Source organism: Oryx dammah, unplaced genomic scaffold, assembly GCF_014754425.2.
Source record: "Oryx dammah isolate SB20612 unplaced genomic scaffold, SCBI_Odam_1.1 HiC_scaffold_24, whole genome shotgun sequence".
Taxonomy (NCBI): domain Eukaryota; kingdom Metazoa; phylum Chordata; class Mammalia; order Artiodactyla; family Bovidae; genus Oryx; species Oryx dammah.
In genome coordinates, this window is record NW_024070208.1 from 593,507 (window position 1) to 610,826 (window position 17,320).

The window sequence follows — 17,320 nt, forward strand, 5'->3', positions numbered from 1 at the left end:
GGACATATTTCGATAACTCCTTGTGCCAGGATTTCCTTTACAAAAACATCTCATTCACACTAAAAACATTTATAACAAGAGAAGTTAAAGTAAATTAAGCTCAAAGATAAAAGTCTCTTTTTACTAACACCTTGTGCTAGAATGGTTGCCAAAATGTATGCTAATCATGTCAATGTTGCTAGTTGAGCTGGCACAAAAATAAATGTTCCATTCATTAAAAGCCCTAATATCCGTTTAACAGTTTGAGGACCAGTGAGTCTTCTTTGCCCAATTTAATGAAGAAGATTGCTCTGATCTTTGCATTGCCAAATCCATTTCTTACAGAGAAAATTGTTCATTAATTTGGATTGGGAAACTTAAAGCAACAAATCAATTTCAGCTACAAGGAAGGAAACAGTTTGCATTACTTGACTGTTTAGATGCCTTGACCCTATTAAAAGAAAAAAAAAAAAAGGTTTTCTTGGCAGTTATGCTTCCATCAATGGTAGTTAAAAGAAAAAGGAAAAAGAAATTATTCTTTTAAAACAATTGTGTAGAATACATGTATTAAAAATAAAATCCAAAGCTTTGTCTTTTTGAGTGCTCTGCATGTGTTTTACATAGACATTAGGCATAATCTTGCCTATAAAGTAGCATCACTGAAGCAATATTGTGTGTGCTAAATCATTTCAGTCATGTCCAACTCTGTGTGACCTTGTGGACTGTAGCCAGACTCCTCTGTCCATGGGATTTCTCAGGCATGAATACTGGATTGGATATCCCGGTTCCTTCCCTAGGGGATATTCTCAACCTAGGGATGGAACCCATATCTCTCATGTCTCCTGCATTAGCAGGCATGTTCTTTACCAATAGCACCACCTGAGAAGCAATACTAGGGACAGTGCATTAAGTGGACTTGACTGCAATAATACCTATCTTTACGATTCTAATTTATACTCTTAGAACATCTCAATTGACAATTGCCTAAAGAAGGAAAATACAATCCTCTCCTGAGCTTATGAATACTCCAGTTCTAATCTATCTCAGCACAGAGAACTAAGGTCCTGACCTGTGGCAGAAAAAGAAGAAAGTAATGAAAGGACAGTGTTGAGCATATGGATTTCTTCAACTCATTGGACAGTCTCAGCTCACAGACAAGGGACACAGATATCTGAACATTGTCCTCACTCTGAGGAAGATTTGCTCACTGTAAGAAAGCAGTCAGTGCTACCAAATACCATTTTGTTGATTTGTACAATCTCTGCCCAGCAATGTGCCTTTAGAGTGTGAGTAGTCAACAAATATTTATTGAAAGGAAGAAGATTGACAGTTATACAAATAGAAGCAAAAAAAGAAAAAAAAATCAATCCATTTAAAATAAAAGTAATTCCTGGGCAAAATACCCATTGTAATTTTTTTTCTAGTTATTTATAGTTCTGATAAGAAAAGTTCATGAATAATTTTCAGATGATATATATATGAACACCTACAGTCTATAATCATTTTTTAAATGTCAGTTATTGTTGGTAATTGTTCTTAAAATACTAGTACTTTTTCCTATGATAAAATTCTAAACTGGAAATGTATTCCATTAAGGATATAAAACAAAACTGAATGAACTTTAAGGCTTAGCCCACTGGTGTCAAGAAGTAGGAAGACTGCAATGGCTAAAAAAATAATCAGTCATTCATATCATACTTATTTATTTCCGTACTCTAAATATTATGGGCTTAACTGAGAACAAGACAGAGTCCCTTGATGACTTTAGATAATGGTGTGAAAGGTGAACAAGTAAAACTTCAATCTGAAAACAAAAGCATTATATGGGATCAATGCCTGTTTCCAGAATATCAAGTGAACAGGATCTAACTCAATCTTGGGAAGTCTCTGAGAAAGCTTCCCAAAGGAGGTTATTTCTAAACTGGACACTCTCAGGAAGATGATGTCTAATCTGAGTATTAAAAGGAGAAGTTAGCCAAGGGAAAGTGGGCAGAAGAGAGAAGGGTATTTGAGAAAGAAGAAATAATGCGAAAGGCACACATGTCCTAGTGAGCACATCATGACTTTTTGTTGGTGTTATTCAGTCACTAAATCGTGTCCAAATCTTTGCAACCTCATGAACTTCAATAAGCCAGGCTTACCTGCCCTTCACTATCTCCCAGAATTTGCTCAAATTCATGTCCACTGAATCAGTGATGTCATCCAACCATCTCATCCTCTGTCACCTCCTTCTCCTCTTGCCCTCAATCTTTCCCAACATCAGTGTCTTTCCAGTGCATCAGCTCTTCATATCAGGTGGCCAAAGTATTAGAGCTTCAGTGCCAGCATCAATCCTTCCAAAGAATATTCAGAATTGATTTCCTTCAGGATTGATCTCCTTGCTTTCCAAAGGACTCTTAAGAGTCTTCTCCACCACCACAGTTTGAAAGCATCAGTTCTTCGGTGCTCAGTCTTCTTTATAGTCCAACTCCCACATCCATATATGCCTACTGGAAAAATCATAGCTTTGACTATATGAACCTTTGTCGGCAAAGTGATGTCTCTGCTTTTTAATACAGTTTCTAGGTTTGTCATAGCCATTCTTCCAAGGAGCAAGATTTTTTTTTTTTTTTTAATTTCATGGCTGCAGTCACCACCTGCATTGATTTTGGAGACCAAGAAAATGAAATCTGACACTGTTTCTACATTTTCTCCATCTATTTGCCATAGGGTGATAGGACCTGATGCAATGATCTTCATTTTTTAAACACTGAGTTTTAAGCCAGCTTTTAACTCTCCTCTCTCACCTTAGAAAGTTCCTCTTCATTGTCTCCCATTAAAGTGGTATCATTTGCACATCTGAGGTTGTTGATATTTTTCCTGGCAATCTTGCCTCCACCTCGTGATTCATCCAGTCCATCATATCACATGATATACATTGCATATAAGTTAATTAAGCAGAGTGACAATATACAGCCTTTGCGTACTGTTTTCCCAATTTTGAACCAGTCCATTGTCCCATGTCAGGTTCTAACTGTTGCTTCTGCCTTTCTTTGGAACTGGAATGAAAACTGATCTTTTCCAGTCTTGTGGCCACTGCTGAGTTTTTCACATTTGCTGGTGTAATGAATGCAGCATTTTAACAGCATCATCTTTAAGGATTTGAAATAGCTCAGCTGGAATTCTACAACCTCCACTAAATTTGTTCATAGTAATGCTTCCTAGGGCTTCCCTGGTGGTTCAGAGGGTAAAGCATCTGCCTGCAGTGAGGGAGACCCAGGTTCAATTCCTGGGTCAGGAAGATCCCCTAAGGCCTACTTAACTTCACACTCCAGGATGGCTACCTCTAGGTGAGTGACCACACCATCGTGGTTATCTGGGTCATTAAGAACTGGTCATATAGTTTTGTGTATCATTGCCACCTTTTCTTAACTTCTCCTGCTTCTGTTAGGTCCTTGAAGTTTTTATTCTTCATTGTGTCCATTTTTGCATGAAATATTCCCTTGGTATCTCCAGTTTTCTTAAGAAATAATCTCTAGTCTTTCCCATTCTATTGTATTCCTCTATTTCTTTGAATTTTTCACTTGTAAAGGCTTTCTTATCTCTCCTTGATATTCTTTGGAACTCTGCATTCAGTTGAGAATATATTTCCCTTTTGGCTTTGCCTTTTGCTTCTCTTCCTTTCTCAGCTATTTTAACCCCTCCTTAGACAACTGCTTTGCCTTCTTACATTTCCTTTTCTTGGACATGGTTTTAGTCACCACCTCCTGTACAGTGGTGTGAACCTCTGTCCATAGTTCTTCAGGCACTCTATCTATCAGTTCTAATCCCTTGAATCAATTTGTCACCTCCACTGTATAATCTTAAGGTATTTGATTTATGGCATACCTGGTGACCTAGTGGTTTTCCCTACTTTCTTGAATTTGAGCCTGAATTTTGCAATACAGAGCTGAAAAAGGAGCTTAATTTTGCCATAATGATTTGAGCCACAGTCGGCTCCAGTTTTTGTTTTTCCTGCCTGTATCAAGTTTCTTCATCTTCAGCTGCAAAGAATATGCTGCTGCTTCTACTGCTGCTAAGTTACTTCAGTCGTGTCCGACTCTATGAGACCCCATAGACGGCAGCCCACCAGACTCCCCTGTCCCTGGGATTCTCCAGGAAAGAACACTGGAGTGGATTGCCATTTCATTCTCCAATGCATGAAGAGTGAAAGTGAAGTCATTCAGTCATGTCCAACTGTTTGCGACCCCATGGACTGCAGCCTACCAGGCTCCTCCATCCATGGGATTTTCCAGGCAAGAGTACTGGAGTGAGGTGCCATCTAATCCATCTGATTTTGGTATTGACCATCTACTGATGTCCTTGTGTAGAGCCGTCTGTTGTGTTGTTGGAAGAGAGTGTTTGCTATGACCAGTGCATTCTATTAGCAAAACTCTGTTAGCGTTTACCCTGCTTCATTTTGTATTCCAAGGCCAAGTTTGCTCATTATTCTAGGTATCTCTTGATTTCCTACTTTTTCATTCCAGTCCTCTATAACAGAAAGGACATCGTTTTAGTTCTAGGAGCTCTTGTAGATCTTCATAGAATTGTTCACCTTCAGTTTCTTTGCCGTTAGTAGTTGGGGCATAGACTTGGATTGCTGTGATGTCGAATGATTTACCTTGGAAATGAACAGAGATTATTATGTCATTTTTGAGACTGCAACCAACTACTGCATTTCAGACTCTTTTGTTGACTACAATGGCTATTCCATTTCTTCTAAAGGATTCTGGCCCACAGTAGTATTTATAATGGTCATATGAATTAAATTCACCCATTCCAGCACTTTAGTTCACTGATTGCTAAAATGTCAGTATTTACTCTTGCCATCTCCTGTCTGACAATATCAAATTTACCTCATTTCATGGACTTAACATTCCGGGCTCCTATGCAATATTGTTCTTCCTATCATCAGACTTTAATTCACCAACAGATATAGCCACAGCTGGATGTTGTTTCCACTTTGGCTCAGCCTTTTCATTTTTTCTGTACGTATTTCTCCACTCTTTCTCAGAAGTATACTGGACATCCACCGACCTGGGGGGTAGGGGGTCATCTGTCAGTGTTTAATCTTTTTGCCTTTTCATACTGTTCATGGGATCCTCAAGGCAAAAATACTGAAGTGTTCATCATTCCCTTCTTCAGTGGACCACATTTTTGTCAGGTCTTAACAAGCAGGGACTTCAGTTCAGTTCAGTTCAGTCGCTCAGTTATGTCCAAATCTTTGCAACCCCATGAATCACAGCACGCCAGGCCTCCCTGTTCATTACCAACTACCGGGGTTCACTCAGACTCACGTCCATCAAGTCCATGATGCCATCCAGCCATTTCATCCTCGGTCATCCCTTTTTCCTCCTGCCCCTAATCCCTCCCAGCATCAGAGTCTTTTATAATGAGTTAACACTTCACATAGGGGGCCAATGTACTGGAGCTTCAGCTTTAGCATCATTCCTTCCAAAGAAATCCCAGGGCTGATCTCCTTCACAATGGACTGGTTGGATCTCCTGGCAGTCCAAGGGACTCTCAAGAGTCTTCTCCAACACCACAGTTCAAAAGCATCAATTCTTCAGTGCTCAGCCTTCTTCACAGTCCAACTCTCACATCCATACATGACCACAGGGAAAACCATAGCCTTGATTAGACGGACCTTAGTTGGTAAAGTAATGTCTCTGCTTTTGAATATGCTATCTAGGTTGGTCATAACATTTCTTCTAAGGAGGAAGTGTCTTTTAATTTCATGGCTGCAGTCACCATCTGCAGTGATTTTGGAGCCCCCCAAAATAAAGTCTGACACTGTTTCTACTGTGTCCCCATCTATATCCCATGAAGTGACGGGACCGGATGCCATGATCTTCGTTTTCTGAATGTTGAGCTTTAAGCCAACTTTTTCACTCTTCTCTTTCACTTTCATAAAGAGGCTTTTTAGCTCCTCTTCACTTTCTGCCATAAGGGTGGTGTCATCTGCATATCTGAGGTTATTGATATTTCTCCCGGGAATCTTGATTCCAGCTTGTGTTTCTTCCAGTCCAGCGTTTCTCATGATGTACTCTGCATATAAGTTAAATAAGCAGGGTGACAATAAACAGCCTTGATGTAGTCCTTTTCCTATTTGGAACCAGTCTGTTGTTCCATGTCCAGTTCTAACTGTTGCTTCCTGACCTGCATACAGATTTCTCAAGAGGCAGGTTAGGTGGTCTGGTATTCCCATTTCTTTTAGAATTTTCCACAGTTTATTGTGATCCACAGAGTCAAAGGCTTTGGAATAGTCAAAAAAGCAAAAATAGATGTTTTTCTGGAACTCTCTTGCTTTTTTAATGATCCAGCAGATGTTGGCAATTTGATCTCTGGTTCCTCTGCCTTTTCTAAAACAAGCTTCAACATCAGGGAGTTCACAGTTCACGTATTGCTGAAGCCTGGCTTGGAGAATTTTGAGCATTACTTTACTAGCATGTGAGATGAGTACAATTGTGCTGTAGTTTGAGCATTCTTTGGCATTGCCTTTCTTTGGGACTGGAATGAAAACTGACCTTTTCCATTCCTGTGGCCACTGGTGAGTTTTCGAAATTTGCTGGCATATTGAATGCACCACTTCACAGCATCATCTTTCAGAATTTGAAACAGCTCTACTGGAATTCCATCATCTCCACTATCTTTGTTTGTAGTGATGCTTTCTAAGGCCCACTTAACTTCACATTCCGAGATGTCTGGCTCTAGATGAGTGATCACATCATTATGATTATCTGGGTCGTGAAGATTTTTTTGTACAGTTCTTCCGTGTATTCTTGCCACCTCTTCTTAATATCTTCTGCTTCTGTTAGGTCCAGACCATTTCTGTCCTTTATTGAGCCCATCTTTGCATGAAATGTTCCCGTGGTATCTCTAATTTTCTTGAAGAGATCTCTAGTCTTTCCCATTCTGTTCTTTTCCTCTATTTCTTTGCATTGATCATTGAAGAAGGCTTTCTTATCTCTTCTTTCTATTCTTTGGAACTCTGCATTCAGATGCTTATATCTTTCCTTTTCTCCTTTGCTTTTCACTTCTCTTCTTTTCACAGCTATTTGTAAGGCCTCCTCAGACAGCCATTTTGCTTTTTTGCATTTCTTTTCCATGGGGATGGTCTTGATCCCTGTCTCCTGTACGATGTCATGAGCCTCATTCCATAGTTCATCAGGCAGTCTATCTATCAAATATAGGCCCTAAAATCTATTTCTCACTTCCACTGTAAAATCATAAGGGACTTGATTTAGGTCATACCTGAATGGTCTAGCAGTTTTCCCTACTTTGACAGTGTGGAAACTGGAAATAGAACTGCCATATCACCCAGCAATCCCACTGCTGGGCATACACACTGAGGAAACTAGAAATGAAAGAGACACGTGTATCCTAATGTTCATTTTAGCACTGTTTATAATAGCCAGGTCATGGAGCAACCTAGATATCCATCAGCAGATGAATGGATAAGAAAGCTGTGGTATATATACACATTGGAATATTACTTAGCCATAAAAAAGAATGCATTTGAATCAGTTCTAATGAGGTGGATGAAACCAGAGCCTATTATACAGAGTGAAGTAAGCCAGAAAGAAAAACACCAATACAGTATACTAACACATATATATGGAATTTAGAAAGATGGTAATGATAACCCCGTATGTGAGACAGCAAAAGAGACACAGATGTATAGAACAGTCTTTTGGACTCTGTGAGAACAGGAGAGGGTGGGATGATTTGGGAGAATGTCATTGAAACATGTTTAATATCATATAAGGAACGAATCACCAGTCCAGGTTCGATGTATGATACAGTATTCTCGGGGCTGGTGCACTGTGATGACCTAGAGGAATGGTATGGGGAGGAAGGTGAGAAGAGGGTTCAGGATGGGGAACCATGTACACCCAATGCAGATTCATGTTGATGTATGGCAAAACCAATAAAATATTGTAAAGTAATTCAGTTCAGTTCAGTCGCTCAGTCGTGTTCGACTCTTTGCGACCCCATGAATCGCAGCACGCCAGGCCTCCCTGTTCATCACCATCTCCCGGAGTTCACTCACACTCACATCCATAGAGTCCGTGATGCCATCCAGCCATCACATCCTGGGTGGTCCCTTCTCCTCCTGCCCCCAATCCCTCCCAGCATCAGAATCTTTTCCAATGAATCAGCTCTTCCCATGAGGTGGCCAAACTACTGGAGTTTCAGCTTTAGCATCATTCCTTCCAAAGAAATCCCAGGGTTGATCTATTCCAGAATGGACTAATTGGATCTCCTTGCAATCCAAGGGACTCTCAAAAGTCTTCTCCAACACCATAGTTCAAAATCATCAATTCTTCGGAGCTCAGCCTTCTTCACAGTCCAACTCTCACATTCATACATGACCACTGGAAAAACCATAGCCTTGACTAGACGGATCTTAGTCGGCAAAGTAATGTCTCTGCTTTTGAATATGCTATCTAGGTTGGTCATAACTTTTCTTCCAAGGAGTAAGCGTCTTTTAATTTCATGGCTGCAGTCACCATCTGCAGTGATTTTGGAGCCCCCCAAAATAAAGTCTGACACTGTTTCCACTGTTTCCCCATCTATTTCCCATGAAGTGATGGGACCGGATGCCATGATCTTCATTTTCTGAATGTTGAGCTTTAAGCCAACTTTTTCACTCTCCTCTTTCACTTTCATCAAGATGCTTTTTAGCTCCTCTTCACTTTCTGCCATAAGGGTGGTGTCATCTGCATGTCTGAAGTTATTGATATTTCTCCTGGCAATGTTGATTCCAGCTTGTGTTTCTTCCAGTCCAGCGTTTCTCATGATGTACTCTGCACATACGTTAAATAAGCAGGGTGACAATATACCGCCTTGATGTACTCCTTTTCCTATTTGGAACCAGTCTGTTGTTCCATGTCCACTTCTAACTGTTGCTTCCTGACCTGCATACAGATTTCTTAAGAGGCAGGTTAGGTGGTCTGGTATTCCAATCTCTTTCAGAATTTTCCACAGTTTATTGTGATCCACAGAGTCAAAGGCTTTGGCATAGTCTATAAAGTAGAAATAGATGTTTTTCTGGAACTCTCTTGCTTTTTCGATGATCCAGTGGATGTTGGCAATTTGATCTCTGGTTCCTCTGCCTTTGCTAAAACCAGCTTGAACATCAGGGAGTTCACAGTTCACATATTGCTGAAGCCTGGCTTGGAGAATTTTGAGCATTACTTTACTAGCATGTGAGATGAGTGCAATTCTGCGGTAGTTTGAGCATTCTTTTGCATTTCCTTTCTTTGGAATTGGAATGAAAACTGACCTTTTCCATTCCTGTGGCCACTGCTGAGTTTTCCAGATTTGCTGGCATATTGAGTACAGCACTTTCACAGCATCATCTTTCAGGATTTGAAACAGCTCAACTGGAATTCCATCATCTCCACTATCTTTGTTTGTAGTGATGCTTTCTAAGGCCCACTTGACTTCACTTTCCAAAATGTCTGGCCATAGATTAGTCATCACATCATCATGATTATCTGGGTCGTGAAGATCTTTTTTGTACAGTTATTCTGTGTATTCTTGCCACCTCTTCTTAATATCTTCTGCTTCTGTTATGTCCATATCATTTCTGTCCTTTATCGAGCCCATCTTTGCATGAAATATTTCCTTGGTATCTCTGATTTTCTTGAAGAGATCTCTAGTCTTTCCCATTCTGTTCTTTTCCTCTATTTCTTTGCATTGATCGCTGAAGAAGGCTTTCTTATCTCTTCTTGCTATTCTTTGGAACTCTGCATTCAGATGCTTATATCTTTCCTTTTCTCCTGTTTTTCACCTCTCTCCTTTTCACAACTATTTGTAAGGCCTCCCCAGACAGCCATTTTTTTTTTTTTTTTTTGCATTTCTTTTCCATGGGGATGGTCTTGATCCCTGTCTCCTGTACGATGTCATGAACCTCATTCCATAGTTCATCAGGCAGTCTATCTATCAAATATAGGCCCTTAAACCTATTTCCCACTTCCACTGTATAGTCATAAGGGATTTGATTTAGGTCATACCTGCATGGTCTAGTGGTTTCCCCTACTTTCTCAATTTAAGTCTGAATTTGGTAATAAGGAGTTCATGAGCTGAGCCACAGTCAGCTCCTGATCTTGTTTTTGTTGACTTTATAGAGCTTCTCCATCTTTGGCTGCACAGAATACAGTCAATCTGATTTTGGTTTTGACCATCTGGTGATGTCCATGTGTAGAGTCTTCTCTTGTGTTGTTGGAAGTGGGTATTTGCTATGACCTGTGCATTTTCTTGTCAAAACTCTATTAGTCTTTGCCCTGCTTCATCCCGCATTCCAAGGCCAAATTTGTTTGTTACTCCAGGTGTTTCTTGACTTCCAGCTTTTGCATTCCAGTCCCCTATAATGAAAATGACATCTTTTTTGAATTTTAGTTCTAAAAAGTCTTGTAGGTCTTCATAAAACCATTCAACTTCAGCTTCTTATGCATTACTGTTTGGGGCACAGACTTTGATAACTGATATTTAATGGTTTGCCTTGGAGACGAACAGACATCATTCTGTCATTTTTGAGATTGCATCCAAGTACAGCATTTTGGACTCTTTCGTTGACCATGATGGCTACTCCATTTCTTCTGAGGGATTCCTGCCTTCAATAGTAGATATAATGGTCATCTGAGTTAAAATCACCGATTCCAGTCCATTCTAGTTTGCTGATTCCTAGAATGTCAATATTCACCCTTGCCATCTCTTGTTTGACCACTTCCAAATTAAAATAAATAAATTTATATTTAAAAAATGGAAGTGTACATGTACTGCAAATAATAAAGAGACTTGTGCCATATCTGAAGGTTGATATTTTACCCCAGGTGTAATGGGAAATTTAAGGATTTGACCAAGGAATGTGTGCTTTTAAAAGACCACATTGCCCATGTGTGGAGCTTGTATTGAAGAAGATTCTGGAAACTGGCTAGAAGGAGTAGGAGTAGGGACAAGTGAAAGACAGGGCCTTAAAGTAGGCAATATAAAAAGGATATACAACATGCTGCTGCTGCTGCTAAGTCGCTTCAGTCGTGTCCTAGTCTGTGCAACCCCATAGATGGCAGCCCACTAGGCTCCCTCATCCCTGGAATTCTCTCGACAAGAATACTAGAGTGGGTTGCCATTTCCTTCTCCAATGCATGAAAGTGAAAAGTCAAAGTGAAGTCGCCAAGTCGTGTCCAACTCTTCACGACCCCATGGACTGCAGCCTACCAGGCTCCTCCATCCATGGGATTTTCCAGGCAAGAGTACGGGAGTGGGGTGCCAGTAGTAACTGTGCCAATATATTTCAAAGATAGCAGATTTCTGTTTTGCAAATATACTTATATATCATTTCAAATCATCAGTTCAGTTCAGTTCAGTTCAGTCACTCAGTCGTGTCCGACTCTGCGACCCCATGAATCGCAGCACGCCAGGCCTGCCTGTCCGTCACCAACTCCTGGAGTTCACTCATATTCACGTCCATCGAGTCAGTGATTTGAGCTAGTAAGCTTTCTTAAAGTACTTCCTTGGCACTGTGAGGTTTTGATTTAATGGAGTGTAAAATGTACTTTGGAAATTGTTGTGTAAATCTTTCACATAATAACATGCAACAGTATTTTTCAAAATTATGAGATCTGGTATAATGTACAATGAGAGGAGATTTTAACATTAATATATAAAAAAATTACTGCATGTATATTCTGAATCCTCCATCTGATTATGAAGAAAAAAAATATACTCCAGAGAAGTTAATTCTAGAAGATTCATAGAAAAAAAGATGTTGCACTTTAGAGTGAAATGGGCAAATACTGTTTTGTTTTTTTTTTTAATCTAAAAAACTAAATATTTTTTTCTCCTTTCAAAAAACCTCATCTACCCAATTTTCTTGCTCACTTCACTGTCTTATTAAATTGGGAAACTAGTTTCCTTCATATTTTTCTAGTTAAGTTATAAAATCACAAAAATTTTCAGTCAGATGAATGAGGGCAATGCTAATGATAAAGTAGGTACAAAAATCACTATTGGTTTATATTGGAACAAATTTCCATCTATGACTTTTTAAATTATTATTTCACTGTAAAAAGTTACATTTGAATTACAGATTTTCATGTAAGTAGCAGCAGTCAATATTCACTCGCAAAGAGTTGGACAAGACTTGGTGACTGAACAACAATGGTAGGCAAAATGGCCCCCCAAAGTTATACACATCTTCATGCAAAGAACCTATGAACACATTATATTATGTGGCAAAAAGGATCTTGTAAATGTAATTGATGTTATGGACTTTGAAACAGAGAAATATCCAGCCTGATAGTTAGCAAGGAATGAGCTTGTGAGTGGATTCATTCACAGAGCTTCCAGAAAGCAATACAGACCTACTGATACCTTGATTTCTGCATTTCAAAACACCAAGAAGGGAACCAGCTGAGTCACTCTGTACCTTGACATCTGGCTGCAAGAACTTAAACCATTTAATGGGTTTATTTTAAACTTCTAATTTTATGACAATTTGTTAAAGCAATGATAAAATTCTATCACACTATCCTGAAAAATACTTTACACATCCATTAAAAGTTAAGTTTAGTTGACCTACTATAACAAAATATTTGTTTTATTTTGGCTAACTTTCCCAATACTTTAATTTTTTCTTTACAAAGCATGTGGGCTAAGTATACATTTAATGATAATTTGCTAAATGAACTAAAAAACAAATCTGTAGAATAATATATATATGAAAAGAAAATATATATGAAAATACATATTATAGAAAACAATTTACACTGGCAAAATTATATAATTTTGCAATAATAGTCAAATATTTTGGATTTATATCTGAACTCCTGTGGTTGAAAGGCTAAAATACCGTCATTTCCCCCTCATTTTGCAAAAACAAACAAACAAACAAACATGTTTCTTTCTCAAATATGTGCATATCTCTTTCACTTTGTATGTCAATAATTTTCAATAAGTATAAGGTTTTGTACAAGTTCTAATCAGAGTAAATAAGGATAATGATTCAAATAAATTCAAAATAAAGGAAATAAAATCAAACATATTCCAAGAATATTTTTTTTTCATGTATTTAATAAAGAAATGGGGTAGACATACAGGAAATTGTAAGTGATAATTTAGAACAGATTTTAGACAAAAAAAAAAGGGATCATCACTCATGGAGCTAGATATCTCACCTCTAAATGTTGAGTATACTTTCACAAAAAGAGCATGTCTTTCCCATCATTTGTCTAATCACTCACTATGTTGTGGAATAATTTCTATTCAAGTTATTCACCTATGAAACACATTAGGATATGGAGAAGCTACAAAACTGGAATTTCACATAGAAGTGATAAGTCTGGCTCCCTCTTATCTTCCTAGAGGTTTAGTTGTTGATTAAACATAAGTCTGGGGCTTCCCAAGTGATGTTAGTGGTAAAGAAGCTGGGGGTTCAATCCCTGGGTCAGGAAGATCCCCTGGAGGAGAACATGGCAACCTACTCCAGTATTCTTCCTGGGAGATTCCCATGGACAGAGGAGATTTGTGGGCTACAGTCCATACCATCCCTAAGAGTCAGACACAAACATAATGTATTTCCCAAAGACCTTTAAAATCAGCATTTCCAGGTGCACATCTTAGAAGTCCTTCTCATACTTGGGTTGAGTTGGGAGTTCTTCCAAAGTTGTGAGAGAAACATATGACACTGAAGAGTCTCTTCTCTATGTTTAGGTGATACATGTTGATATGGAACATGGTGCCTCCACTATCCTTGATGGACTGGGTAACTGCGGATCAGAAAAGGACAGGCAGCTAGTTGCAGAGCCTTTACATGCCTGATAAGGTGATGTGTTGTTGCCTTGCTATATTCACTAGGTGGCATACAGTTTAACAGCAGAAGCTGTAGCAATTTCTGGTTGCTTGTTGGACATGAAGAATATAGGGCCTACCCCTGATCCACTGAACTCGAATATGTGTTTAATAAAATTTTTAATTGATTTGCCTGTACATTAAAGATTGATAAAAAGGATGTTGGATCACTGATTATTGAGTTTGTCTACATGTTGAAATAATCTAGGGAGTTAAAAAATAACAACTGATCCTTGCTTAACTTAATTGGTATAGGGCATACAGGCTTCCCTGGTGGCTCAGTGGTAAAGAATCCTCCTGCCAATGCAGGAGATGCAGGGATTCAAGTTTGATCAGTGAGTCAGGAAGATTCCCTGGAGGAGGAAATGGTAACCGACTCCAGTATTCTTTCCCAGAGAATTCCATGGACAGAGGAGTCTGGAAGGCTACATACAGTCCACAGAGTTTGAAAGAGTCAGATACAACTGAGCACACATGCAGACACAGGGTATAGGATGAAGAAGGGCTTCCTTGGTGGCTCAGATGGAAAAGAATCTGCCTGCAATGTGGGAGACCCTGATTTGATTCTTAGGTGAGGAAGATTCCCTGGAGAAGGAAATGGCTACCCACTCCAGTATTCTTGCCTGGATAATTCTATGAACAGAGGAATCTGGCAAGATACACTCCATGGGATTGCAAAATGTCAAACTTGATTGAGCAAGTAACACATTCATTTTCATAGGAAGGGGGTTTGGATTTTTAAAAAAGTTCCCCAGCAGTTTTTTAATCTGCAGTAAAGATTGAAAATAACTAAGTTCAGTTCAGTTCAGTTCAGTTCAGTTCAGTTCAGCTGCTAAGTCGTGTCCAACTCTTTGTGACCCCATGAATCGCAGCACGCCAGGCCTCCCTGTCCATCACCAACTCCCAGAGTTCACTCAAACTCATGTCCATTGAGGCGGTGATGCCATTGAGCCATCTCATCCTCTGTCCCCTTCTCCTCCTGCTCCCAATCCTTCCCAGATTCAGAGTCTTTTCCAATGAGCCAAATCTTCACAAGAGATGGTCAAAGTATTGGAGTTTCAGCTTTAGCATCAGTCCTTCCAAAGTACACCCAGGACTGATCTCCTTCAGAATGGACTGGTTGGATCTCCTTGCAGTCCAAGGGACTCTCAAGAGTTTTTTCCAACACCACAGTTCAAAGAAATCAATTCTTCGGCTCTCAGCTTTTTTCACAGTCCAACTCTCACATTCATACATGACCACTGGAAAAACCATAGCCTTGACTAGATGGACATTGTTGGCAAAGTAATGTCTCTGCTTTTGAATATGCTATCTAGGTTGGTCATAACTTTCCTTCCAAGGAGTAAGTGTCTTTTAATTTCATGGCTGCAATCACCATCTGCAGGGATTTTTGACCCCCCCCCAAATAAAGTCTGACACTGTTTCCACTGTTTCCCCATCTATTTCCCATGAAGTGATGGGACTGGGTGCCATGATCCTCGTTTTCTGAATGTTGAGCTTTAAGCCAACTTTTTCACTCTACTCTCACTTTCATCAAGAGGCGTTTTAGTTCCTCTTCACTTCTGCCGTAAGGGTGGTGTCATCTGCATATCTGAGGTTATTGATATTTCTCCCTGCAATCTTGATTCCAGCTTGTGTTTCTTCCAGTCCAGTGTTTCTCATGATGTACTCTGCATATAAGTTAAATAAGCAGGGTGACAATATACAGCCTTGATGTATTCCTTTTCCTATTTGGAACCAGTTTCTTGTTCCATGAAGTTCTGACTGTTGCTTCCTGACCTGGATATAGGTTTCTTAAAAGGCAGGTCAGGTGCTCTGGTATTCCCATCTCTTTCAGAATTTTCCACAGTTTATTGTGATCCACAGAGTCAAAGGCTTTGGCATAGTCAATAAAGCAGAAATAGATGTCTTTTTCTGGAACTCTCTTGCTTTTTCAATGATCCAGCGGATGTTGGCAATTTGATCTCTGGTTCCTCTACCTTTTCTAAAGCCAGTTTGAACACCTGGAATTTCACAGTTCACGTATTGCTGAAGCCTGGCTTGGAGAATTTTGAGCATTACTTTACTAGTGTGTGAGATAAGTGCAATTGTGTGGTAATTTGAGCAGTCTTTGGCATCGCCTTTCTTTGGGATTGGAATGAAAACTGACCTTTCTATTCCTGTGGCCACTGCTGAGTTTTCCAAATTTTGCTGGCATATTGAGTGCAGCACTTTCACAGCATCATGTTTCAGGATTTGAAACAGCTCAACTGGAATTCCATCACCTCCACTAGCTTTGTTCATAGTGATGCTTTCTAATGCCCACTTGACTTCACATTCCAGGATGTCTGGCTCTAGGTGTGTGATCTCACCATTGTGATTATCTTGGTCATGAACATCTTTTTTGTACAGTTCTTCTGTGTATTCTTACCACCTCTTCTTAATATCTTCTGCTTCTGTTATGTCCATACAATTTCTGTCCTTTATTGAGCCCATCTTTGCATGAAATATTTCCTTGGTATCTCTAATTTTCTTGAAGAGATCTCTAGTCTTTCCCGTTCTATTTTTTTCCCTCTATTTCTTTGCACTGATCGCTGAGGAAGACTGTTTTATCTCTCCTAGCTGTTCTTTGGCACTCTGCATTCAGATGCTTATATCTTTCCTTTTCTCCTATGCTTTTCACTTCTCTTCTTTTCATAGCTATTTATAAGGCCTCTTCAGATATCCATTTTGCTTTTTTGCATTTCTTTTCCATGGGGATGGTCTTGATCCCTGTCTCCTGTACAATGTCAGGAACCTCTGTCCATAGTTGATCAGGTACTCTATCTATCAGATCTAGTCCCTTAAATCTATTTATCATTTCCACTGTATAATCATAAGCGATTTGGTTTAAGTCATACCTGAATGGCCTAGGGGTTTTCCTTACTTTCTTCAATTTAACTCTGAATTTGGCAATAAAGTGTTCATGATCTGAGCCACAGTCAGCTCCCGGTCTTGTTTTTGCTGACTGTATAGAGCTTCTTCATCTTTGGCTGCAAAGAATACAGTCAATCTGATTTTGGTGTTGACCATTTGGTGATGTCCATGTGTACAGTCTTCTCTTGTGTTGTTGGAAGTGGGTGTTTGCTGTGGCCAGTGCATTTTCTTGGCAAAACTCTATCAGCCTTTGCCCTGCTTCATTCTGTATTTAAGGCCAAATTTGCCTGTTACCCCAGGTGTTTCTTGACTTCCTACTTTTGCATTCCAGTCCCGTATAATGAAAAGGACATCTTTTGGGTGGTGTTAGTTCTAAAAGGTCTTGTAGGTCTTCATAGAACCGTTCAACTTCAACTTCTTCAGTGTTATGGGTTGGGGCATAGGCTTGGATCACCGTCATATTGAATGGCTTGCCTTGGAAACAAACAGATCATTTGTCGTTTTTGAGATTGCATCCAAGTACTGCATTTCAGACTCTTTTGCCCACAATGCAGGAGACCCAGGTTCAATC